Source organism: Malaclemys terrapin, chromosome 2 (genome assembly GCF_027887155.1).
Source record: "Malaclemys terrapin pileata isolate rMalTer1 chromosome 2, rMalTer1.hap1, whole genome shotgun sequence".
Lineage (NCBI taxonomy): Eukaryota > Metazoa > Chordata > Testudines > Emydidae > Malaclemys > Malaclemys terrapin.
The window spans coordinates 215,927,299-215,953,717 of record NC_071506.1 but is presented as its reverse complement, the minus strand read 5'-3'; the positions used below and the strand labels follow the sequence as shown (position 1 = coordinate 215,953,717).

General features: G+C 43.8%; 1 long non-coding RNA gene across 2 annotated transcripts; it reads left to right on the top strand.

Moving 5' to 3' along the window:
- Positions 1-8,058: 8,058 nt before the first annotated feature.
- Positions 8,059-15,584, top strand: LOC128831737 (uncharacterized). Of its 2 annotated transcripts, none has more exons than XR_008443846.1 (3): positions 8,059-8,172; positions 11,557-11,648; positions 12,442-15,584. It is a non-coding gene; the product is annotated as an uncharacterized LOC128831737 (long non-coding RNA). The 2 variants fall into 2 exon arrangements; XR_008443847.1 differs by lacking the exon at positions 8,059-8,172 and adding an exon at positions 11,330-11,400.
- The last annotated feature ends 10,835 nt before the right edge of the window (positions 15,585-26,419 follow it).

Sequence of the window (26,419 nt, the reverse complement as noted above, 5' to 3'; positions counted from 1 at the left end):
AAACTGACAGGCCTGTAGTTACCCGGATCACATTTTTTTCCTTTCTTAAATATAGGAACTATGTTAGCAATTCTCCAGTCATACGGTACAACCCCTGAGTTTACAGATTCATTAAAAATTCTTGCTAATGGGCTTGCAATTTCATATGCCAGTTCCTTTAATATTCTTGGATGAAGATTATCTGGGCCACCCGATTTAGTCCCATTAAGCGGTTCGAGTTTGGCTTCTACCTCGGATGAAGTAATATCTAGCTCCATATCCTCATTCCCATTTGTCATCCTACCATTATCCCTAAGCTCCTCATTAGCCTCATTAAAGACTGAGGCAAAGTATTTGTTTATATATTGTGCCATGCCTAGATTATCCTTAACCTCCACTCCATCCTCTGTGTTTAGCGGTCCCACTTCTTCTTTCTTTGTTTTCTTCTTATTTATATGGCTATAGAACATTTTACTATTGGTTTTAATTACCTTTGCAAGGTCCAACTCTACATGACTTTTGGCCTTTCTCACTTTATCGCTACATGTTCTGACCTCAATAAGGTAGCTTTCCTTGCTGATCCCTCCCATCTTCCATTCCTTGTAGGCTTTCTGCTTTTTTTTAATCACCTCTCTGAGATGTTTGCTCATCCAGCTTGGTCTACAACTCCCGCCTAGGAATTTTTTCCCCTTTCTTGGGATGCAGGCTTCTGATAGCTTCTGAAACTTTGACTTGAAGTAATTCCAGGCCTCCTCCGCCTTTAGATCCACAAGTTCTTCAATCCAATCCACTTCCCTAACTAATTTCGTTAATTTTTTAAAGTTAGACCTTTTGAAATCAAAAACCCTAGTCACAGATATATTTTTGTTTATCCTTCCATTTAGTTTGAACTGAATTAGCTCATGATCACTCAAACCAAGGTTGTCCCCTACAACTATTTCTTCTATGAGATCTTCACTACTCACAAAAAACAAATCTAAAATGGCATCCCCTCTTGTTGGTTCAGCAACTACTTGGTGAAGGAATCCATCAGCTATCGCATCCAGGAAAATCTGAGCCCTATTATGTCCTCCAACCTATATCTGGGAAGTTAAAGTCTCCCATGATCACACAATTCCCATTAGTGTTTATAAAAACATTAAAGAGGTCTCTATCCATATCCAAATCAGATCCCAGTGGTCTATAGCATACCCCAAGCACTATCCCAGGGGACGCTCTAGTAGCTTTCTTTCCCAATGTTATTTTTGTCCAGACAGACTCTGTCTTATCCATTCCATCCCTTCTTATTTCTTTACATTCTACCTCATCATTGATATAGAATGCTACTCCACCACCTTTGCCTTTATTTCTGTCTTTCCTAAACAGCACATACCCTTCGATACCTGTACTCCAGTCATGACTACTACTCCACCATGTTTCTGTTATCCCTATAATATCTGGTTTCACTTCCTGCACCAGTAACTCTAGTTCCTCCATTCTGTTACCTAGGCTCCTCGCATTGGTGTACAAACATCTTAATTTTTGCTGTTCGGCTTTGCTCACATTCTTTACACGATTAGGCACAGACATTCTACCGCCAGTATCACCTATTAGACTGATATCTACATTACCCTTCCTCCTTATGTCCATTCTCCTACCCATGACTGTATCCTTTCTTACTTCGTTTTCTTCCCTCTCAATGTTAAAATCCAGTGTGGAGATTACTTGGACAACTCCCAACCAGCTCCCCCAAATTCCTAGTTTAAAGCTCTCTTAATCGGTTGTGCCAGCCTCCATCATAGAAGTCTATTTCCCTCCCTACTCAGGTGACGTCCTTCCCAAGAGAACAGTCCTCTGTCCATGAATGTCTCCTAGTGGCCACACATCTCAAAGCCCTCCTTATAGCACCACTGCCTGAGCCATCTGTTGATCATCATAATCTTGTCACACCTTTGTTGCCCTTCTCTAGGAACAGGCAGAATCCCACTGAAGATCACCTGAGCCTCAATTTCCTTGAGCGTCTTCCCCAGCCTGGCATAGTCTCCCTTAATATGTTCCAGGGAGAATCTAGCCAAGGCCAGAAGAGTAGGTTCAGGAAAGGTGTCTTTCAGGATGTGGTCCCCATCAACTACGTGTTGTGATTGTTTGATGGTACCCCATATGGGTTCCAGTGTGGGGTGTCAGGTAACAAGGGGTATGAGGACCATGGGTTTTTTTCCCCTATATTGGAGCAGGTTCTCCTGGGATATTGGGATGTCCCTTTGCATGATGTGATCTATTTCTGTAGTGGAGTATCGTTGTTTGGTGAAAGTGGTTTTGTGTGTGTTTAGGTGTGTATCCTGGACTTTCTGTTCAGAGCAAAGTCTGTGGTATCTGAGTGCCTGACTGTAGAGAACATATTTCTTGCTATGTTTGGGATGGTTGCTGGATCTGTGGAGGTAAGTGTGGGGATACATTGGTTTCTTGTATATAGTAATTGTATAAAGTAGTTAGTGCCAATTGTGGGGGTTGTAATGTAGACACCTGTAATGCGGACTCCTGGCCACTAGGAATTGCAATAAGACCATGTGAAAGGGGGTGGACTCACCACTAGTGCACCTCCTCATGGCCGGACATGGCTTAGTGGCTCTCTCCCTGTCTGGAGCCCTCTGTCAGCAGCCATTCTAGCTCTCTGGTGGTCTGCCTCTTCCCATTACTCAGCCCTCTTGACAGGTCTTCCCCTTCTGAGGTAACCTGTGGAGACTGTGTGGGGTACACACCCCATTACAGACCCCCAAACTCATATCACACCAAGTATCCTGTAGGTAACTACTGCCCTGGATTTGATCTAGTGGCTTGAAGTCTCTGAATCCTGTTAACACTTCCTTGATCCATCCTGTCCCATTCACAGCCAGTTAATAAGATGACACTACGTTTAGTTGTAGTGGTAGTTCCTCATTACTTCTCATGAAAAATAAGGATTACCTATCTATAAGTCACTATCTCTGGGTCTTGACATATAGATGTTATGCACACATATCAAAGTTGACCATATTTATTATGTTACTTTATATTAATATTAATAACAACATGGCAGGGCTAGGAATAGAAACTGTTTCTCCTGAATCCCAGTCCAGTTCAAAAAGTATGTCTTTTAGGCAGATTTTGATTATGCTTCTAAATGAAAAAAGTCCTTTATGTATGGCAGAGCTGGTCTAGGCTTCCAGTCAGTGCATGGAGCCACAGCCATTAGCAAGATCTAGACTACATAGTTATCACAGCTCATTTAAGTGCTCCAACAGTTCAGGGCCTGTTAGGCCCAACACTTTTCCATTACACAGGAGCCAGACAGTCACCAGTTCCAAGGAAGAAGAGCACATGTACTCAAATATCTTGGCAGGAGCATGTTCAATAAGGAGAAGTTCAATAAGCAGTTCACAGCAAAACAATCTGAAACCAAGTGTCAGAGCCGCTGACAAATGACAGGAACATTCTAAAAGCAGCCGACAGGATCACACTTGGATCCAGGCCTTTGTTTTGAACAAACATAAACCTGCTGTGGTGAAGGACTCTCAAAGGATGTAACTGCCAGGCTAACGACCTAATATTAGCAGGACCAAAACAAAAATTCTTCTGTTGTTTTTTGCATTAAAATGTGCAAAGAAGAGAGAGGTTCAAGGTGTAAAATTAAGTCCCAGATCTGGATCCGAAGTTTGAATACTCTCCCCTTCTATCTTTACATTTAGGTTTGTACAGGAGTTTGGGGTCAGGTTTATCTCTGATGCACAGGCTTGAAAGTGCTCATAGGAGGGGGAAAAAAAAAACGCTTCCCTGAAAAATCTCTACATTAGTCACACATAAAAAGCCACATACTGCGTATCTGAGAGATTTCAACTGGCTGCACATTGATTGCCTTCTGACCCAAAAAACCTGCTGGTTCAGAGGTTGTCTTCAAGTAAACAACAGTGAGCTGATTACAAACCTTTTTACTGTTCTGGAGAACCTTTGAGGCAGTGGCAGCAGGTGTGAGTCAATATAAACAAAGCACAAATATCCTGAATTACTTCGCTGGTTTTGCGAGAGATGAAAGATTTCTCTTTCCCAGACACACATTCAGAGCCTGACAGTTATGAAGGGAGATTATTTATGCCATTTGGCTAGATTCTCTCTCTCTCACGCTCTCTGAGTAAAAGCAATTGAAGCAGCAAACATGTAACCAAGGAAGCAAACCAAGTAAATAAAATCAGCAGCAATGCATGACAGCACCATTGCTGCTGGGTGCTACAATGTGCCAGCTGGTAATACGATCCTGCCTATGAGATTTATGTATGGAGTACCTTATATCCCAGGAAATGTTATTGTGATGTTGATGTGGCACGCACATTGTGCATATGGGTAGACTTATTTGGTATATAGGGGTTAATGATAAGTAGATCTGAAACATTTTGTAAACTACACTAGCAATGAAAGTTATCCTTGACCATCCTCTGAAATTTGGCCTAGTAACATTAGTCACATAGAATGGATGGAGAGGGCCTAGTGCTGCATACTAAATCATTTGCTGACATATCATAAATTCAGAGCTGGAAGAGTAGGATAGGATACGGGACAAAGAATGAGGACTGGAAAGATGAAAAATGGAGCAGTATGTTGACCAAGGAGGGATTACCTACCAGTCAGCATCAGGTGCAGATGATATAGGTGACCAGCTAAAGTGCTGAATTTTAAGGGGTGACACTATCCCACCCATCTATACCTCTCAGACCAGCGGGGAGAAACAGCCACCATTAGCTACCACATCCATTCTTGGTGGATCTATCCCACCTGGCCACCACTCAGACCAACATAGCACCAGTGTCCCCTAATACCACACTGAGCCATTCCTTTGGTACTGATTCAGAAGGCAGACTGCTGTTTACTGAACTACCACCTATAGCCTTTGCCATCAAATACACACTAATCAAAGACCATTCACTGCTGATTTAATACTGAAGCTTGCTTCAGCCTTACAATACTCAAAATATATGCAGTTACAGGCTCATAACAAAATGATTACTGGCCTGTGGAGGAATTAATTCTATCTTAGCAGGTAAATAACTTAAGATATAATTTTCAGATGAGATTTTAACTCTTGTGTCCATCTCTTTCCACAACTAATATAATATATGGAGATATACCCATCTCATAGAACTGGAAGGGACCCTGAAAGGTCTTTGAGTCCAGCCCCCTGCCTTCACTAGCAGGACCAAGTACTGATTTTGCCCCAGATCCCCAAGTGCCCCCCTCAAGTGCTGAACTCACAACCCTGGGTTTAGCAGGCCAGTGCTCAAATCACTGAGCTATCCCTCCCCCCCGCCTAACTGTTGGACAGTCCCATAGCCTGTGCATCAGGGTTCCTTTTTATTTGTTACAGCACCAACAAAAAACAGAAGCTGAGGCCTTTAGCTTGTGGTGTCCACTGTATTAACCTCTGTTGTTTCCACTGTATTAAAATTGCATCATTCCATTGCAGCACCCGTGAAGCATGTGGTATTTGGAAACATACAAGCTACAAGTCATTTCCCTTTCTGTACTTTTCAATGTCTGTTTCCTTATAAAAACTCAATAACAAAATTAATCTCACACACACAATGAGTATTGGGCCTGGCATCCATTACATTTCTCTTCTATAAAGTAGTGAACCACTAAACCCAAAGCCTAGCTCGAAGGACCCCAGACTTTTGTTCAAAATCTGGATCTGAATTTTACAGCAGGAGCCTATGTGTGTTCTCATAACAATGTTATGATCATCCTGCCATCATAATGAATGTCATATCTCCTTACGATACAGCAAAACTGGAGTCTGCCGGTGGTGATATTATTCACCTCTGGTGCAAGAGACAGCGGTCTCCTCTTTCCCAATGGCTCGGCTGAATGTGAAAAATAACTTTACGGTTCCATTCCCCCAAATGGGCTACAGTGCATTACACACATAACAAACCAACCAACCACATATAGGGGTCATTTCACCCACCTCGGCAATGCTGCAGTGAAACACAGCTGCTGTTTAATAACACACAGCAAGACGCCACCGCGGTTTAAGACAAGAAGTAATGAAGAGCACTGTTGTGGTTTTGCTTGCTACACAACATTAATATCAGGAAACCACATGAACACAACTGGGTTCAAAATAACAGTGTTTACTGATCATAGTCATACATACAAGGCCTAGCTACACACATGTGTTGCTGCTCTGTTCCTTCTAGTGCCTTTTGCAATAGAATACCAGGAGGCCCACTAGAGGGCTCACAAACTATTTAAAGGTATAGTACCAATAAAAACCATACTCAATTTAAACTGCCTGGGGGAATTTGGGCAGTTCCCTGAAATGGAATTCAAACACCACCTCTAATTTGTACAAACATGCCAGAGGCTCTTCAATGGCTGTCGGGTCTTTGGTTTTACATCTTTCTGTGACGCCAACGTCTCCAACATAGCACCAGTGTCCCCTAATACCACACTGGGCCATTCCTTTGGTACTGATTCAGAGGGCAGACTGCTGTTTCCTGAACTACCACCTACAGCCTTTGCCGTCAAAGACACACCAGCTAAAACGCACTTGGTTTTTGGGAAGTGGCAAGGACCCACTGCCCTTGGTACCCCAGCTGCAGGAAATCCCAGGGTTTTACTGATGACCTTTGCCAGTTTGATCATGAATGTTGTGCTTTTGGACTCATTTGTACATGTAGCCCCTGCTAACACAAATAGCTGGCTGCTGTTAGGAGCTGCTTGTGTGTGTAAGGCAGGAAATAGATGACTGCTGTTTTCCCACCCCTCAGAGCGGGAAGGGCTTATGCAGGCAGCATGGCAGGAACTGGGAAGCTGGCTAGGCCCACCACACCCCAGGACCTTCTTATTGGGAGTGAGGTGATGCAGCCAGGAATCCAGGGGAATCCAGGAATGCAGCCCTCTCTCCATTTCCTCCTGTCACCACAACTAACAGAATGATGGCAGGGGATCACAGTAGCTTCCCTTGCAGGGTAGTGCTTGGAGGTAGGCTGCTCGAGCACTCCGAGTGCCTGGGGACTGCTGCTAAAGTCTGCCCTAGGAGGCCCAGGAGGTGAAGGAGGGGAAAGTGCTGGAGTTGGCCATGGTGGGAGGGAATTGGGGGGGAGAGAGCTGCTGCTGGACTCTGTCAGGTGTCAGGGAGAGCAGAGTCTGCCATGGGAGGAAGAGCAGGGATAGAGTCTGGCTAGGGGAGGAAGGACAAAAATGAGACTGTGACATGGAGCATACCAGGAGGAAGGGAAGCAGGACATGCAAAGCTGCATGTGAGGGGCGAAGGCTGTCACAGTAGGGGTTAAGGAAGGTCGGTACATATTCTGTTTGACTCAGGGTGACTTCTCATTTGGACACATGCACACACTCAACCGGGTGTTGAGTGAGAGCTCACAAATCACATGCCAAAACCACAGGATTCATGTTTTTAAACCCCATGGTTTGGGGGGATGTCACATTGTTTTTGCAGGTCTTGGGGGTTGTTGACCCTGGGTCATACAGAAGCAAAACAGCCCAACCGCTGGCTTTTGCCTGGGGGCTACTCTTTTGTGTTCCAGCCAGTGGCTGAACCTCCTGCTTTAGGTTGGCTGCCAGGATGGGCAGAGCTAGTTGCTGAGATTCCCACTTGTACGTCCCTTGCCAGCCAATCAGACTGCCACCCTGTCCTCAACTCTTCTCCCTCATTCAATGAGCAAGCCAGAGGGAGGGAGGGGAGGAACCCAGAACAAGAGAGGCTACTGCAGCTGCTGAACAAGGAGCTCTGCCCAATCTGTGTGTGAGGAACTGGGAAGGGCAAGAACTAAGACTGGCATACGGGGGGGGGGGGGGCAGAATAACTTGGGACAGTCTGAGAACTGTAGAGGGAGAAGGAGGATTGGATGACTTGACTAATGAATGGAGGTGTGGCGGAAGTATGAAGGGGGTGGATCAGTGAGAATTGATGGGGAGAGAATTTGATGGACTGAAGAGGAACTGATGGACTGGTGGGAAACTGCACAGTAGGGTGTCTACTCTGGGATATTAAAAGCTGCATACAGCTTGGATGTGTCCATTTTATGCTTTTGTTGTACTAATGTAGGTAGGTCTGGACAGAAGACTGAATTCAGAAGATTGAGCTGAAATGGTTACAATACCATATTGGCCATTAGAGAGAATATTGCCCAGAGGGCCAGACTTGGATTTTTGAAAGCCTTTATGGTAAGGTATATTTAGTCTCTATGTCCCTATGCTACCATGCAATACTAGTATACTTCCTGCTCTATTTCTCTTTATAGCAACACTAATTTTGATTTATGGTTTTTAATTTTTTTCTTTCTTGCTCTTTGGCCATAATCTCTTAGACTCTTGGAAGTGAAAACTCTGCCCATACCAAGTTTGGCCTCTTTGATTGAGCAAACATTAATTTCTTATTTGAAAAAGACAATGGAAAGAGTGAAGAAAACCTTAAAATGATAAAAGTAGCACTTGACAGCATGTGTCTCTTTGGAGCTGACTAGGCAGTTTTCATAGGACTTGTGTTTATATGGTTTAAACATTGTGGGAAGTGTATGGCAGGACACAATGGAAAATAAAGCAGGCCAAGTGGTATCTATATTTTGCTGTGTTGTATACCTAGAAGCAGCATCATCATCAATGGGGATAAGATTAAGGCTATTAAACATTTTTCTCTGACACCTCAGGATATAACATCTATCCTTCGAATAGTTTGAAACTATTGTGTGGGAGTGGGTTTTTATTATTATTATTATTATTATGTGTACTCTTCAAAGGACAGAGATGGTTATGGGTCACAGGAAGAAAATGAATAGATGAGACACCAAGCAATCATTCGGGAATACCTAGTGACAAAAAGTGAAAAACTACAGTATTTATGGTTGGCTCCAGTTGGTTTCAGTCTCACCTCCAAAATTCTGGGTGCAGTTTCCGCTGTGCCTTTTGGCATGCTCAGAAACGTAAACAGTGTCCACAACATTAGAAGCCAGTTCTGAAAACTTGGCACCTTAGGGCCTGTTCTCACCAGCAACAAACAATATCGCATATAAGGCCAATCCTCTCATTGAAGTCCATGAAAAAACTCTGAGGGATTTCAATAGCAGCAATATTGAGCCCCTAAGGTGAAAATACTAGGAAATACCTAGATGGAGCTACTACAAGGTGGGTGTATAACTGTTTGGAAAACCATCCCCAGTGGTTCACAGTCAAGCTGGAAGAGCATATCGAGTCGGGTCCGCCAGGGATCAGTTCTGGGTCCAGTTCTGTTCAGTATCTTCATCAATGATTTAGATAATAGCAACTTATAAAGTTTGCGGACAATACCAAGCCGGGAGGGGTTGCAAGCTTTGGAGGATAGGATTAAAATTCAAAATGATTTGGATAAAGTGGAGAAATGGTCTGAAGTAAATAGGATGAAATTCAATAAAGACTAATGCAAAGTACTCCACTTAGGAAGGAACAATCAGTTGCACACATACAAATGGGAAATGACTGTCTAGGAAGGAATACAGCGGAAAGGGATCTGAGGGTCATGGTGGATCACAAGTTAACTATGAGTCAATGGTGTAACACTGTTGCAAAAAAAGCAAACATCATTCTGGGATGTATTAGCAGGAGTGTTGTAAGCAAGACAGGAGAAGTAATTATTCCACTCTACTCCGCGCTGATGAGGTCTCACCTGGAATATTGTGTCCAGTTCTGGACACCACATTTCAGGAAAGATGTAGACAAATTGGAGAGAGTCCAGAGAAGAGCAACAAAAATTATTAAAGGTCTAGAAAACATGACCTATGAGGGAAGATTGAAAAAATTGGGTATGTTAGTCTGGAGAAGAGAAGACTGAGAGGGGACATGATAACAGTTTTCAAGCACATAAAATGTTGATATAAGAAGGAGGGAGAAATATTATTCTCCTTAACCTCTGAGAATAGAACAAGAAGCAATGGGCTTAAATTGCAGGCAGGGCGGTTTAGGTTGGACATTAGGAAAAATTTTCTAACCATCAGGGTAGTTAAGCACTGGAATAAATTGCCCAGAGAGGTTGTGGAATCTCTAGCATTGGAGATTTTTAAGAGCAGGTTAGACAAACACATGTCAGATATGGTCTAGAATACTTGAGTGCAAGGTACTAGACTAGATGACCTCTCGAGGTCCCTTCCAGTCCTACAATTCTATGAATAAGCAGTCAAGTCTTAACTCCTCCAATGTGATCAGAAATTGAAGACATGGCCATAGATCATTGGAAAAATAGTTTCCCCTTGATTTGCAATTAGGCCTCAGCCAGTCCCTCTCCATTGCTAGGTATTAATGATCTTTATTCAGGTAACATAAAGGATGAGAAATATACAATTTTTAATTAATTTGCTATGATTATACCCATAATTTATGCCCAAAAGCTCATTCATGCCCAAAATAACACTGATTGATTTCAATGACAGGAGGATGGGCCTCCTACACACATAGTGTGCCTCAGAGTGAGAGTTCTAACAATAAATAAGAGGGAAAAATGAATTGCCAAATTCCTCTCAGTCATAAGTTTGGGGAGAGAGAAAAAAAAGGAGAAAAAATAACATCATACCTCACTCATACCAGCATATGCACTAGAAGATTCTCTTAGACAAATATATATAGCATGAGGGCCCATCGAGCCAGCCTCAAAATAGGTGAGGGGAAAAATGGAATCAGTATTACACATTAACCCATAACCAAAGGAATGGCTGCATGCATTACAGCTGCCTCCATCCCACTTCTCCCATCAGAATTCATGTTTTCTATCCAGTGCTGCTCTTTTCAGCAACAGTCACTAAGAACATGTGGTGGCAAGATATAGAGCAAAAGTTTAGATATCCACAAACTAATGAAGAGTCAGAATGTAAAGCGGAAAATCATTCAGCACACGTCAACCCCTTTTATTATTGACAGAGGTGAGACCTCCTAAGCCTTCCTGAAACTATAAAGGGGAACGAGGGAGGGAACAGCCAGGGGCTCAGTGCAGTCAGAGAAGGAACAGGAACACCTGCTGGGGAGGCTGTGGGAAGGATGTAAGTTCAAAAGCTTGAGAAACTTCTCAGTGCATCTCAATAGATTTGAAGAATGACCCCATTGCCAGTAACTGTCTTCTTGGGATCTCTCATGTGACCTGTCTTTATAAATGTGAATATCATCAGATGATTCTGAGAATATCAAAGCAAAGATAGCCACCCCCTAAGATGACTTAATTATCTTTCTTGCAGCTCATCTTATCCAATAATTTGACTTTTCACGTCCTGACATTTTGAAAAGGAATTAAATGGGATGCACTGTTGTTATTATTTAATAGTTCTATTGGTATTTCCAATGTCAAGTTCTTTTTTTCTTTTCAGCTTCTCAAGCGGTTTATCATGCGCAAAGGTTGATCCATTTGTAATCTCTCCTCTCAATGTGCAACAGGAAGTACGTCCCTTTTCTTCTGGATAAAGAAATTTGAGTTGGTGGCCAGAATGATGTTCACTTTCACTGCATAGCCACCATAGAGGGGTGGCATTGTCATTTGAGACAGCTATTACTATTTGCCTTTCCAGTACTGTAACCTATCTCTCTTTTGGTAAGGAGCTGGAACACAACAACGCAAAGGCAATGTCTTCACTACAAAAAATAGGTGAGCTCTGCACCGCAAGTGGACCTCGACTAGCTACAGCAAGGTAAAAACTACAATGCCGTGTCTCCACTAGGATTGGGAACTGTGTAAGCTATCTCAGTGTGAAAACCACCTCTTTTACCTTCAGAGCATGGGTTGGGTTGATTTCTACGCTTACAGCAGAATTTAAATACCTTAAATCAGGGGTTCTCAAATGTCATTGCACTGTGACCCTCCTTCTGATAACAAAAATTACTACATGACCCCAGGATGGGGGGCCGAAGCCTGAGCCCCTCTGCTCCGGGCGGGGCGGGGCCAAAGCTGAAGCCCAAGGACTTCAGCAGAAGGCAGGGGGCCTGTAACCTGAGCCCGGCCACCCAGGGCTGAAGCCCTCAGGCTTTGGCTTCAGCCCCAGGCGGTGGGGCTCGGGCTTCAGCCCTGGGCCACAGCAAGCCTAGGCCAGCCCTGGAGGTCCCATTAAAATGGGGTCATGACCCACTATGGGGTCCCGACCCACAGTTTGAGAACTGCTGCCTTAAATCATTAACATTAGCAAATCACTGTCAAACTTGTACTATTTCCAATAAGGGGAACAAACTGGAATTTCCAAGGTCGTTATCATACTAGGTTCAGCTGCAGCTTGAGGAGTCCAAGCAATTTAAAAACAACCCTTTTTCAAATTTTCCTTCGGTGTCTAATGTTTATATCAGATAACTATAGCCAACACTGTCTTCTAATTCCCTACTGGAGTTAATCTCACATAGGACACCAACAGAGGCTAATCTTGAAAAAAGTTATGAAGTCTAAACCAAATGATTGATGTTATTCCCCAGAACTCTTTTCTCCTTTTTTCCCAGGGATGCTGGCAGAGAAAGTACCACCTCTATGGACTTCCTGGTGCAGGAGAAAGGCCTATGAGCTGGTTATAGCTGGAGGGAACAGAAGGGCCAAGTGGGGGGTGATCAGGAGCAGCTCAAGGTGGTAGAAAGAGGAGGCACTCATGTACTTCATGCATTCTCCTGCTAACAGATCTCTGGTTCTCCAGCAGAGAGCCCTATTTTGCCCATGATAGGAGGTGCACTGCTGTGGACTTCTCCTCATGCAGCTCCTTGGATTATTTTTAAGGCAGGCACTATTTCTGCACAGTTTTTGTGTGCAAACACTTGCAAATCCCTTTTGTATCACTTTCAAATCAAATATTTAGCTTCAGCGCATCAGTGGAATTTCTGCCCGGGATACAGCACATGCACAGCATAGTGATGTTCTCTTTGTGATTCACAGCCAGTAGTACGTATCCTGACTGACAGGGCTGCACTCTGATAAGCAGCCATGATTTCTTTAGGTACTGTAAATAGAGGGGCTTTGTGAGATGTCAGGTGTCTTCCTAGGAAGTAGAGAGTGAAGCCAGAAGCAAAGATCAAAGGGAATACAAAGAAGAATGTCTATCAAGAGTAGAACTAATACTCTGATTTTCTGCCCCTGTCCAGTGCTGAAGACTTTCGTGTTATAGTGTCGGTAAAATGAAAGCTGCCTAGGCAGTGTACTGAAATCTAATTACCATCATTGGCCTCTAGAAGGCTGAGTGTTTCATGTCTCTAGAGCTACACAAAAGTTTGGATCAAAAAGCTATGGCCAGCTGTCTAGTATAATGTAAACAGTGTGAAACAGGCTCATCCTGTGTCACTGTAAAAGGGCGGGGGGAAGGATAAATGGGACTGTGGCCAGTCGCACCATGTAAGGCTCTGAGCTCAACTCTGTCCTTCACTCCTGAGGTGGGGAGAGACTCCTCCCATTACAGAGGCTGTGGCCTCAGCCCCTGCTCCCCCGCAGGGGGAAGGATACACTCATGCCGTTGTTGAGTGGCCCTACCCCAGAGATGTCTGCAGCCTGCTTGCTTTTTCTGGAGCCGAAGGTCACTGCAACGGTCAGATTTGATGAGCTCCAGTGGGAAATGGGAAGAAAAAATGAGGGGAAACCCAAAAGAATCTCATAGAAAAGAAGGGGCAGTTTGGTGACCAGAGACCACATTCAAAAATAGAAATACTCAAGTACACCTCTACCTCGATATAACGCAACCTGATATAACACGAATTCGGATATAATGCGATAAAGTAGTGCTCCGGGGGGGCGGGGCTGTGCACTCCAGTGGATCAAAGCAAGTTCAATATAACACGGTTTCACCTATAACACAGTAAGATTTTTTGGCTCCCGAGGACAGCGTTATATCGGGGTAGAGGTGTATTAGTGCCTGAATTACCTGAGTGAAATTCAGCATTCTAGCCATCTGCTGCTAATACTGGCCTAAAGGCTTGGGGCCTTCAGTGCTAAACAAGAACAGGCTAAACACATATTCCTTTAGCACAGGGGTAGGCAACCTATGGCACGTGTGCCAAAGGTGGCACACAAGCTGATTTTCAGTGGCACTCACACTGCCCAGGTCTTGGCCAGAGGTCCTGGGGGCTCTGCATTTTAATTTAATTTTAAATGAAGCTTCCTAAACATTTTAAAAACCTTATTTACTTTACATACAACAATAGTTTAGTTATATATTATAGACTTATACAAAGAGACCGTCTAAAAACGTTAAAATGTATTACTGGCACGCGAAACCTGAAATTAGAGTGATTAAATGAAGACTCGGCACACCACTTCTGAAAGGCTGCCGACCCCTGAGTTAGCAGAATGTTAATGGTTATTTCAAAGCTTCTTAACTAGCCTTTCACCTCTCAATTACTCATGTAAAATCAGTCTGTTATCAGTAGTGACTGGCATTTATCACCTGAAAAGTCTTAGGGGGCTTATTGTATGTGAAGTGTGTTTTGTGGTTTCAGTCCTATCCCCAATTCATAGATGTCAGCACCACAACTCACACTTAACCAGCCCCCATACTGGCAATCTCAACAGAGAGCTCGAGGACAGGAGGTACATGGATTTGTACTTGTATGGAAGATTAAATTACCATAGTGTCTCCTTACTGTGAGTAGTTTCTCTTGGACGGGGTTTGGGCCCATTGGCCAGACAAGGAAGGTAACATTTCAGTCTCACTCTCGTTGATCCAAAATCTTTCACCAGCACAACATTTGTTCTTTTGTTAGTGCATGTTTTCTGCTACTATTGGAGTTGGGCTCGTGGCCTGTGCAGGCATTTCTTCACAGGGCTGGGGAAAGGAGACGAGACTTGCTTAGCAAAAATCATCTCAGGACAGAAGTCTAGAAACAATGGGATTTCTAGACAATGATAAAGATGGAAAAAGAAGAAACCAATGAGCATCCCCTTCTGATTTGCAGTAAGCCCAGGCCCACGCAGCAAAGGTCACCGCTGGACGTCAAACACCACGAAGCTGAAGGACGTTCAGCTCTGGGTACTTGATTTGGACTAGCGTAGTTATAAGTCAGCCTGGAAGTAGAACATTTTTCTGTATAAAGAGAAGATAAACAGTGAGACTGAGCTGTCCTCTTGCCTCTACAGTGACTTCTCTCAACCAGCTTTGACAGGTTTTTTTCATAGGTTCCAAGGCCAGAAGGGACCATTGTGGTCATCCAGTGACTGGGTCGAGAGGTGAACTTCTTGCTACTACCCATGCTGCACTTCTTCTGTGGATAGGAGTCATCTGTATCCAAGCCTGTCAATACAGCACATTTTGCAGCCAGTACATTCACTTAACAATGGTATTCCTGTAGTAATTGTCCTTTTGGTCATGTTGTAATATCCTTAATTGAATGAGACAGATGATGTCAGTTGCGGTATAAATCCATGTTGGAAGAGAACTGAGTGAGGGGCCTCTGCATTCTTGGCTCAGCTTTTGGCAGACATATTGTTTGCAGAACACAATTTCTTTAATGTTCAAATGGTGTTCTCTTAATGCTCTTTGCCTTCAGTACATTGGATGTAATTTACAAGCTGTCAAACTGCAAAGCCTGTTTTTGACTCTTACTATAATATTACTGGACTATTAATGCCTGTTAGCCCTTGAAATCTAATAAAACTCATTTTCAATTCATTCTTTGGAATGTCTATGTCTCTGGCTAATGGCTATTTAAAATAGAAAGTCTTATCCCAATAAAGGTATAACTGTGGATGCAGTTACTCTGTCTGGAGGCCAAATGGAGCCACAAAAATCCAAATGGGTAAGACAAAATTAGTTCAGTTGTGCCTGAGATTCTGGGCTAGTAACTGATAGGAATTTTTATAAAGCCCAGACTTTGTAGAAGGCCTCATGCTGTGATTTAAAAGATGCTGCTTCAGTTCTGCTTAGGAAAAAAAAATTGCTAGCATTTTGCAAAACATCAGATTGGGGCTTACTATTTATATCTAGCAGGACTAGCTCAGAACAGTCATATGTGGCTTGTATTCAGCATTAAGTAATGCATATGGCTGCTCATATCTTAACAAGCAAGTTCTGATAGAGGGCTATATACTCATCCCATGTCACAAAGTTAGGAGACTCACATTCTAGCAAGCTGATCATTGGTGAGTGTGTGTGGTGGTGGGGTTCTCTTAAACAGACTGTGCCTGTTTGGAACACTGAGCTGGCTCTCTAGGGTGCCTATGATCAAACATCGGTATTCCCTCAAGTAGCAACATATTTACTGAAGATAAAAAAACAAACCAACCAATCTTTAGAAAGCAGAAAACAAAGGAAGAGTTTGACCGGCTACCTGAGGGAAAGCTGAACAGAAAGGAATGGGGCTACTAACAGATGGAGGGGGCAGCATCTAGCCAAAGTTGGGAGTTCCTGCAGTTCTACAAGGAGAGGTCATCCTGCAGGGATGATGAGCACCATCCTTAGGGTCAAGTAAAACAAGTGGCTTTTTGGGGGCACCAGAATTGAAAAGGACAGTGCTGATGTAAATTCTCCACTCTCTGATGCCAAGTATAGAGATCATAGGTGCCCTGGGCTCAAGCACCCATGGAAAAAAGATAGTGGGTACTCAGCACCCATCAGCCACAGCTGTTTGGCAGCCCCGCTGAACAGCTGATCTGTGGCGCCACCAAACAGCGATTTGGCAGCCAGAGGAGGACGGAGAGCAGTGAGCAGCGGGTGGTTGGAGGCTAGGGTGGGAAGAGGCAGAGAGGGGGTAGGGCCTCGGGAGAGGGGACAGAGCAGGGCGGGAAGAGGCAAAGCGAGGGCGGGGCCTTGGGGGAGGGGGCGGAGTAGGGCGAGAAGAGGCAAAGCGAGGGCGGGGCCTTGGGGGAGGGGGCGGAGCAGGGCAGAAAGAGGCGGAGCGAAGGTGGGGACTCAGGGCAAGAAAGTGGAGTGGAGCGGGCCTTGGGGCGGAGGAGGGGGAAGCACCGTGGAAAAATAAGTCTGCACCTATGATCAAATAATGGAGAATGCAGCAATAAGAGAAACATGCCCAGTAATAGAGCATCTTGTTTTCTGCTCAAGTCATATGATTAAGAAGGAAAAGTGGTATAAAAACCTGCACCCTGTCTACATGACCATGTCCACCCTTGGCAGCACTGCTGGAGCAACACCGGTGCTGAAAAATATTTACAAATGTTCCTAGCACAGGCAAAGCTCTAAAAAGGAAAAATAGGGTTTTTCCAAGAAAAAAGAGGCCATTAGGGCACTCTAGAAAGAAATTACATAAATATAGTGGGCAGATACTCTTACCTTGATACTTGCAATATTTTTTGTACTTCCCTGTACTTACTGCAAATGGATATGGTTGTCTAAGAGAACTGGCAGGCTTTCAAGTATGCTCAGTGTATTAGCAGGTTTTATGCAGGTCACTCATCTGACACACTGAAATAGTATCAATCTCCAGTACATCTATTTCAGGATTATTCTTGAAGAATGGTATACAAATTTAAGGTTATCCACACTGTAGATATGTTCAACCAGATCTCGTCACTGAGTTCTTTTACTTTAACATGTGTCTTCATTCTTAAAGTCCTCTGTTGATTTGGAATGTCATCGTTTGCTGGCTCCTTTTCTCTCTACCCTATGTATTTATACAAAGAATTTGCTGGAATGCAACAAGCTGAAGAATTGGGCAAACAAGCACAAATGTAAAAAAACAATGCACCCTAGAGCCTAACTCAACATCACAAACATGTATTTATAACATGAACATATATATTACATCCTTGTAAATGTCAAAGTAACATTTTCCCCCACCAGTTTTGGATGATTAATAATGTATGTTATCAGACATCTAGCCATACTATTTAGAAAGATTTTAGATTGTTAAAATAAGCAGTGCACAATAGTTAATGTTTTCACAACTAAAACACACCTTCTAAATAGCCCTAATGCTATCATGCATGGATTGCTGCTGTTCATTCACTTCTGTTATGCATAGATATATTTTGTGATTAGAACCTGGATACTTGATTGTCCACAGCAGTAATTAGAAAGGAGGCATTACAGACAAAAACTTATGCTGGACATTTCCTTCCCCTCAATCTTTGTACATTTTTGTCTTACTTGGTAGTGCCAGCACTGGAACACATGTGACTCAACAGTGCCAATCATTGATCTTTGATTATTAGCAGGTAAATATGCCCAATGGTCTGTGATGGGATGTTAGATGGGGTGGGATCTGAGTTACAACAGAGAATTCTTTCCTGGGTGCTGGCTGGTGAGTCTTGCCCACATGCTCAGGGTTTAACTGATCGCTATATTTGGGGTCGGGAAGGAATTTTCCTCCAGGGCAGATTGGCAGAGGTCCTTGGGGTTTTTCGCCTTCCTCTGCAGCGTGGGGCACAGGTCACTTGCTGGAGGATTCTCTGCACCTTGAAGTCTTTAAACCATGATTTGAGGACTCCAATAGCTTAGACATAGGTTAGGGGTTTGTTACAGGAGTGGGTGGGTGGGTGAGATTCTGTGGCCTGTGCTGTGCAGGAGGTCAGACTAGATGATCATAATGGTCCCTTCTGACCTTAAAGTCTATGAGTCTATGACCAGGAAAGATGACAAACCATAACATTGTTTCATTACATTTCTTCTTTCTGGCTGTGATTTTTAAAAGAAGTGAGTAACTGTGGTGCATGTGATAAGAACTGGAAGGCATAAAGTGAGTGAGTCAAATTCTTGGAAACTATTTCCTACAACATCTCCAGAAACACATTGAAAAGCTCCATTTCTGAAATAATGAAGAGTGCACTTGTGCCTTTTACAAGAGCAGGCAGTGACTGTCCCTTCTTGGGGAGGAGGAACGATGCAGTGGATGAAGCACAGAACTAGGAATTGGGCGACCTGGATTCTATGCCTTGGTCTACAACAAACTTGTGATGTTGAGCAAGTTACTGGAGATTCTGATACCTTTACTTATGGTAGGTATTGCCTTTCGCTACAGATATTGTCCTTGACATCATGAACGTAGGGTATCATGAGTAAGGCTATCAAAATACAGCCCTTAGTCTTTCTGAGTATCTTCAGCATCTGTAAGATCGGCGTATACGATTTACCTTTCAGAGGTGTTGTGAGGTTTAGTTCATTAAAGCTCTTGAGATCATCAGATGTAAGGCCTTCCTGAAGCACAAATTATGATGTTCTCCAGCATGTCACAAGTGAAAGATGGTTGCTTCTCTAACCTAAACCTAACAAAGTATTGTGAAGCCCTCAGATGTCAGAATGAAACATGAATTCACGACATTTAGAATGATCCCTAGCATTTTTCCCTTTCCCCTGCCTGAGCCCAATGATACACACAGTAATAATTCTGAGCTCCTGTCACAATTGAAAGAATTTTTTCTTCCAGAAAATTTGTCCAAACTTGCAAGCAGAATATTAAATAGCTTAACAAACCCATGGGCCTGTGAGCAGCACAAGAATAAAGCAAAGACCCAGGGTGTTAGTTTCTCCCACAAGGAATATTTGAGCTTTAATATTTTCCTCAGTAATGAACTCAGCATGTACAGAACAATTATTGCCAAACCATTAACACATTTGAGTCATGACAAAATTTATCATTTGCTTAACAAAAAATCATATCAGATACAGTGATGTTTCGAGAAATGCACTTCAAAACAGCCCATGTTTTTTTTCTTATGGGCAGGCCAGATGATGATAAAATCTATTTCAGGCTGTACATCAAGGATTTATTTTTGTTTGAATGTTTACTTCTATCATTTGCCTGTCTCCCAAGCAGTAAACAGTGGCAGGGCCGGATTAACTTTTTGTGGGCCCGGCGCCACACATATTTGTTGGCCCCTTGGGGCAAGGTGCAGCGGGGCAGGATGGTTAGTCTCCAGAGTGAAGGGTGGGCTGGGGGCAATGAGGCACAGCGCGGCGGGAGCAGCCCTGCTCCACACAGCCCAGCAGGAGGGCGCTGTTTACAAACCTGCAGCTGCCAGACGCACACTGGCCTGCCCAGCCCTGTGCTGCCAGCATGCCCCTTCCCCTTGCAGGTGGGCCCACATCACACTGCCCCCCTGCCCAGTGTCCCACCCTCATGCCCAGTGCACCCTCACCAAGAGACCTCCACCACAGATCTTTATGCCCAGCCCTCACCCCTCCCAGAGATCTCCCGCACTGGCCTCTCACCACAACTGCACAGCATCCTGCACACCACACTGCTCGCCCAGCACCCTCCCACCCATAGACCTCCCCACTGCCCACCACCTTCCTCATAATCCCACCACCACAGCTGCACAGCACCCCATATTCCTGAGGAGATTCTGCACCAAAAAAAAATAAATAAAAATTATGCACACAGTATTTAAAAATTCTGCAAATTTTGTCAATAAATAAATGTGGAGGCTCCAACATGGCAGTGGGGAGCATAGGCCACTGGTTGCATGGAGATGGGAGATCACCCTGCAGCCTTCCCCAACCCCACCCCAGGACAGGGACTCAGCAGTGAGGCTGCACCCGACACTGACACGGTGCAAGGCCCAGGCTTGCCCCAGAAACACCCTGGGCCCTGCCCCCCTGTGCCAGGCGCACCAGGTGTGGGTGAGCAGGCTCAGCCCAGCAGCAGGATCCAAGCGCAGAGGGACTTCATGTGGGGGTAAGAGAGGTCTCTGTGGGGCAATCTGGGTGCGGTGGCTCAGTGGGAGATCTGGATGCACAGAAGCTCATTGTGGGGTTCCAGGTGCCGGGGCACTGGGTCTCGGCAGGGGATCCAGGTGAAGGTGTTTGGGGCTCAGTGGGGGGGTCTAGGTGCAGGGGAGGTGGAGTTCATTTGGATGGGGGTCCAGGTGCAGGTGGTTGGGGCTCAGTGGGGAGGGTGGCGGGGGGGAGCTTATCAAGGTAATACAGATGCAGGGGAGGTGGAGCTTGTAAGGGTGAGGGTTCGATGGGCCTGCTTAACAGGGGAGCCCCAGCTTCTACCACGGGGATGCCACATGCTGGGCTCCAGCTTTCCCACTGCCCCCACCTCCCCCATCCCCTTCTCTTCCCCATCCCATGCCCCTTCCCAACTGCCTCATCTCCTCCCCACCCCACCCCTTCATCCCCACTGTCTCTTTTCCCTAGCTAGCTACCATGGTTAGTGCTTGGATACCACTATGTTGGGCACAAGATAGGTCAATGAAGATGGTTACTCTCTCAATAAGGAACTCTCCTGTGAGTGCTCCTCGTAAGCAGAAGCTGCAGAAGCCACCAAAGTGACCTGTAAAAGGATCCACCCCTTCCAAATTCCTTCACACTCCAGCAAGGAAGCAGCAGTTGCAGCAGAGTGAAGGAAGGAAGTTCAGAGCCTGCAGCTTCCCAAAGTACCCAGTGGGAGTCACCCACATCCCCACATCTCCACAAACAGCAGTCAGCACAGACGTGCTGCGGTGTGGTACCTCGGCTTTTACTGTACTTTTCAACAAACCTGTCATAATTCTGCTTTTCCCTGCTAAAACAGTCTGACCAGTGGTCGAGTCCCATATGTAGGGATCAGTGAACTTGCCAAAGAAAGGAGAATGAAAACAGGGATCTTTTCTGCTGATTTCTATTTTCCAAGACAGGTGTCATATCCTTTTGAGGGTACGGATATGAGACTCATCTCAAAGTTGGTTCTATGATTCAGGAGCACATTGGATTCCATGGTTTATTAGTCCTCCAGGCCAGGAAATGCCTGTCCCCATATAGACACACTACTAACCATAGACTCTTGGGAAGAGCTCCTTCTAGAGCAGTGGTTCCCAAACTTTAACAACCTGTGAACCCCTTTCACTAAAATGTCAAGTCTCGCCAACCCCCTCCTAAAAATGAATATTTCCAGGTATTTTCTCCTTTACCTGAGTATAAATTATAAAAGCAGTGACCTTGGAAATATAAAATTTGTTTTTATGACATGCTTATTACACTCTATTTACTATTAATTAACTATTATTTATTACAGTATTATTACATTATGAAAACAGCAACACTCTTCCAAGATCTCACTTCCGTAGCTTGTATCACTTTGAATAAGCCTGTTATAAGACAAGGCTCCTATGTTTCATCAAGGAGTATCAGATGTGAAACAGCATGAAGGTATTTAAGAAACCAATTCAAAGAGTTCCTCCTACACAAGCATTCAGGTCTTGAGCAGTCCAGGCAAACAACTTGTTCTTCATAATAATTTTAAAAACAATACTAGCTGCCTATTTAATTTTAAAAACAGCAAAAAATATCCACCTCCCTTTTCATTTCTTATAAGGAGTCTTGAAGTTTAAATCTCCTCAGTGTGATAGATATGCTTACTTTGATCTGCTTAGCTCTTGGAAGTCCAAGGGCTCTGGGCTTCTGGCCCCATGCTGCCCAGGGTCCCTAGGGACAACTCTGTCCGCCATTAGGGAATATTTTCCCGAGAACCCCCTGTAACATTTCGTGAACCCCCAGGGTTCATAAACCCCAGTTTGGGAACCACTGTTCTAGAGGAAGTTAGTGGGCAGCACACCAGATACAAGGCTGTCCTCTGACTGTCTAGCTTCCTCATTTGAATAATGAGAGGGGATCTAAACTTTGCACAAGGATCAATGGAAATGTCTGTCTCACAGAGGGAAATGGCAGATAGGAAAACATTTATTTAAGCCTGATATCACAAGGTATCTTTAAAAATTGCTGTCTGTGGCTACTCCCCTACCTCATTTATTTAATTCCTATTCTCTGCAATATAAACCTAATTATAGAGATGATCAATTCAGCCAGGTGTAAATTAAAAATAACAGATTGCACTGTGAAGTTTTAGGAATGTCCCCAATGCGTGTCATGGTGCCACTGACATTACCTGTGGATTTCAATTGGTTCAGTTTGTTTTTTTAAAATTATTAGTTTTCTTGTTGTGACCCTCACCATCTCCTATTGAGAACAGTAAAGTACAGAAAGCCTTGAATAATTCAGTTTTAATTAGGGCTGTCGATTAATCGCAGTTAACTCACGTGATTAGCTCAAAAAAATTAATGATTAAAAAATTAATTCTCCTTTCATTGGCAGCTTTAATCACACTGTTAAATAATAGAATACCAATTGAAATTTATTAAATATTTTTGATTTTTTCAAATTTTCAAATATATTGATTTCAATTACAACACAGAAGACAAAGTGTACAGTGCTCATTTTATATTATTATTTTATTACAATTATTTGCACTGTAAAATGATAAAAAAAGAAATAGTATTTTTCAATTCACCTCAGACAAGTACTGTAGTGCAATCTCTTTGTCATGAAAGTGAAGCTTACAAATGTAGATTTTTTTTTTTGTTACATAACTGCACTAAAAACAAAACAATGTAAAACTTCAGAGCCTATACGTCCACTCAGTCCTACTTCTTGTTCAGCCAATCACTCAGACAAACAAATTTGTTTACATTTACAGGAGATAATGTTGCCCACTTCTTATTTACAGTGTCACCTGAAAGTGAGAACAGGCGTTTGCATGGCAATTTTGTAGCCAGCATTGCAAGGTATTTACATGCCAGATATGCCCCTTCACCATTCCAGAGGACATGCTTCCATGCTGATGACGCTTGTTAAAAAAATAATGCGTTAATTAAATTTGTGATTGAACTCCTTGGGGAGCATTGTGTTTCTCCTGCTTTTTTTTAGTCGCATTCTGCCATATATTTCATGTTATAGCAGTCTCCGATGATGACCCAACTCATGTTCCTTTTAAGAATACCTTCACTGCAGATTTGACAAAATACAAAGAAGGTTTTAATGTGAGATTTCTAAAGAAAGCTACAGCACTTGATGCAAGATTTAAATTTAAGAGTCTGAAGTGCCTTTAAAATCTGAGAGGGACAAGGTGTGGAGCATGCTTTCAGAAGTCTTAAAAGAGCAACACTCTGATGTGGAAACTGCAGAACCCGAACCACCAGTATTATTGTTTAACAGCAAGATTAATTGTGTGACTAATTGTGATTAATTTTTTTAATCACTTGACAGTCCTAGTTTTAATTTACTGAAAGCCAATAGTCAAAATGGACTGAAAGATTTTTTTTTTTTCCCTAATTGCTGCTGTCTATTTGGACAAATTGAATGATGGAACCTTCAAGTCAGACTTTGGTATCCAAAATCAACTGCCAGTTCATTCACTTGAAAATAAATAACATTTTAAAGTGATTTCCTATTTTGTCTCTACCTAAATGCATGCTCACTTGAAATTGCCAGTTCTTCCTGGAATCAGGCTAAAATTTCTTACACATCAACAACTTGAATAGGTTCGGGGTTGTAGCCGGGTGGTCACCTGCTCCTGCCCTGAAGGGCTTGAAATCAGCCCTGGGGAAGGCTGCAGTGGTAAAAGCAGCCCTGGAGAGGGCTACAGCTCTGAAAGCTGGGCTGATTGGGAAGCAGCCACAGGTGTAGCTGGCTTAATAAGGGCCCAGCTGGCCCTTATAAGTGGCAGTGGGCCAGGAGCAAACAGTCTCCCTCTAGCTGAGGAGGGAGATGGACCTAGCTGCCTGAGTGCTAAAGGGTACTGGAGTGGAGCAGGGCTGGGGAAAGGCCAGAGGAGCTGGGGAGCTCCGGGCCAGCAACTCCCCAGGCTGCAGGGCCTTGTACAAGGCCCCTGGAGGTACTGGGTTGCAGGGAAAGGCAGCAGGTCAAAACCTCCCTTGCCTATGTGACAGTCGGCAGGGAACCCCCTTAACAGCCAGCGGCCTTTATGGCAGCCAGTGGCCATTAGGGAAAACAGACACCTCATGTACACAGCAGCCTGAACTTTTGAACTGTCTTCCCTTCTCTGCCTTGAGGTAGTTGGAACTGGTCCCAAACCGGTTTTCACTGACCAGATAGCAGAAGTGCAGGGTCTGGTAACCACCAATCAAATGTTAACAGGACCAAAGCCTGTGCCTGAGTGTGTATAAAAGATCTTTGATTTTTGTATAAGTTAGAGTTTTTGTACTAAGGTGCAAAGCTCTCCTTTCTTCTGCAGAATAAAGCAATCTCTTCCTTATCCCTGTCCGGCTGTTATTGGCTCTCAGCTAGGCGGACCCGATATTTCGATAACACCTATGATGACTGGCTTATACAGACTGCAGTCGGCCCCTGTGAAAGGGGGCTTGATGATGACTGGCAGTAGCCCAGACTGAAACAAGGTGGGGATTAGAGGGTTGGGGGTTTCCCAGAGAAGGGAGAGCCATAGAGACTGGTGGGGGTATTGCCAGGAGGCAGCCCCTGGATAAAGGGGCACCGGGTCCGGGAGGGACATGGGGGCCACCGGCAGTGGGACACTGGCCTGCAGAGGGCGCTCTGAGGGCTGGAAAGCCAATTCCCTGGGACGACCAGCAGGAGGCGCCGCGGGGGTGAGTCCGCACGCTTACAGGGGTTTTTTGGAGTGCAGTGCTCTAAAAATTGCTCTTGAAATTCAAGAATGATCTTAAATTGGAGGGAAATGCAAGACATATGTTTGTCCAGGTCTCGTTACTTTATTAACAGCATCTTATAACCCCTTGTATTCATTGTCAAATCTCCTAACTGAAAACACAATTGAAATGAGGAGCCAGTGCACTTTTCCAAAGTCCTCTTTCAAAAGTTAGTCATAACTGGACTATAAAAGGTAGAGCACATGCCTTCCATGGGGAAATATAGAAATAAGATCTGTGAGTCCATCTAGTTCAGTATCCTGTCTCCAATAGTGGCCTGTACCAGACTTTTTAACTGGATCTTTTTCATTATTTAACTGAAGTGGCTGGTCCTGATTTCAGATATATAATGGCAAATTCCTGCATAGTTTACAGGAACAGTTACCACACTCATGTGAACATTATCTTGAAAGATACTGAGTGATGCATATGCTCATATCTGAGATCAAGGTCAAATCCTGCATTTGTTTCAGGCTATTGTTTTGCTCAGTTATCACCGTGCAGTCTAATGGGAAAGCTTTTAAAGTAACCATGTATTTTTCACATCCCATGTGTAATTTCTTTCTTTCATTTCTAAACATTTAAGGTTAATTTCTGATCTCTGTTACCCACATGTAAACCCAGAGTAACTCCACTGATTTTGGTGGTGGTCTTCTGGAAATATGCTGGGGTAACTGGAAGCAGATTCCAGCCACTAGTATAAACTGAAAAATATTCTTAAAAATAAACGTGAATTCATTTTCTATTAGTAGTGGACTCAAATAAAAACCAGACCCACGCATGCCTAAAACTTTGTGAAAGTAGTGATCAGAGATCTCAGATTTTCAGCTTCGGTCCATCTCTAACAACAGTTTTGCAATGCAGCATAGGCCAGTGGATAAAACTCTGGACTAGGACTCTGGAGATTTGGATTCTACTTCCAGCTCTGCTGCTGACCTGCTGTGTGATTTTGGGCAACTCACTTCACAGCTGTGTTTTCCTTCCTACCTTTTGTCCTGTCCATTTAGACAGTAAGTTCTCCAGGGCAGGGACTTTTTCTATTTGTTTGTACAATGCCAAGCACAATCGGGCTCTGATCTCAGCTGGGACCACTATGTACTAATATCA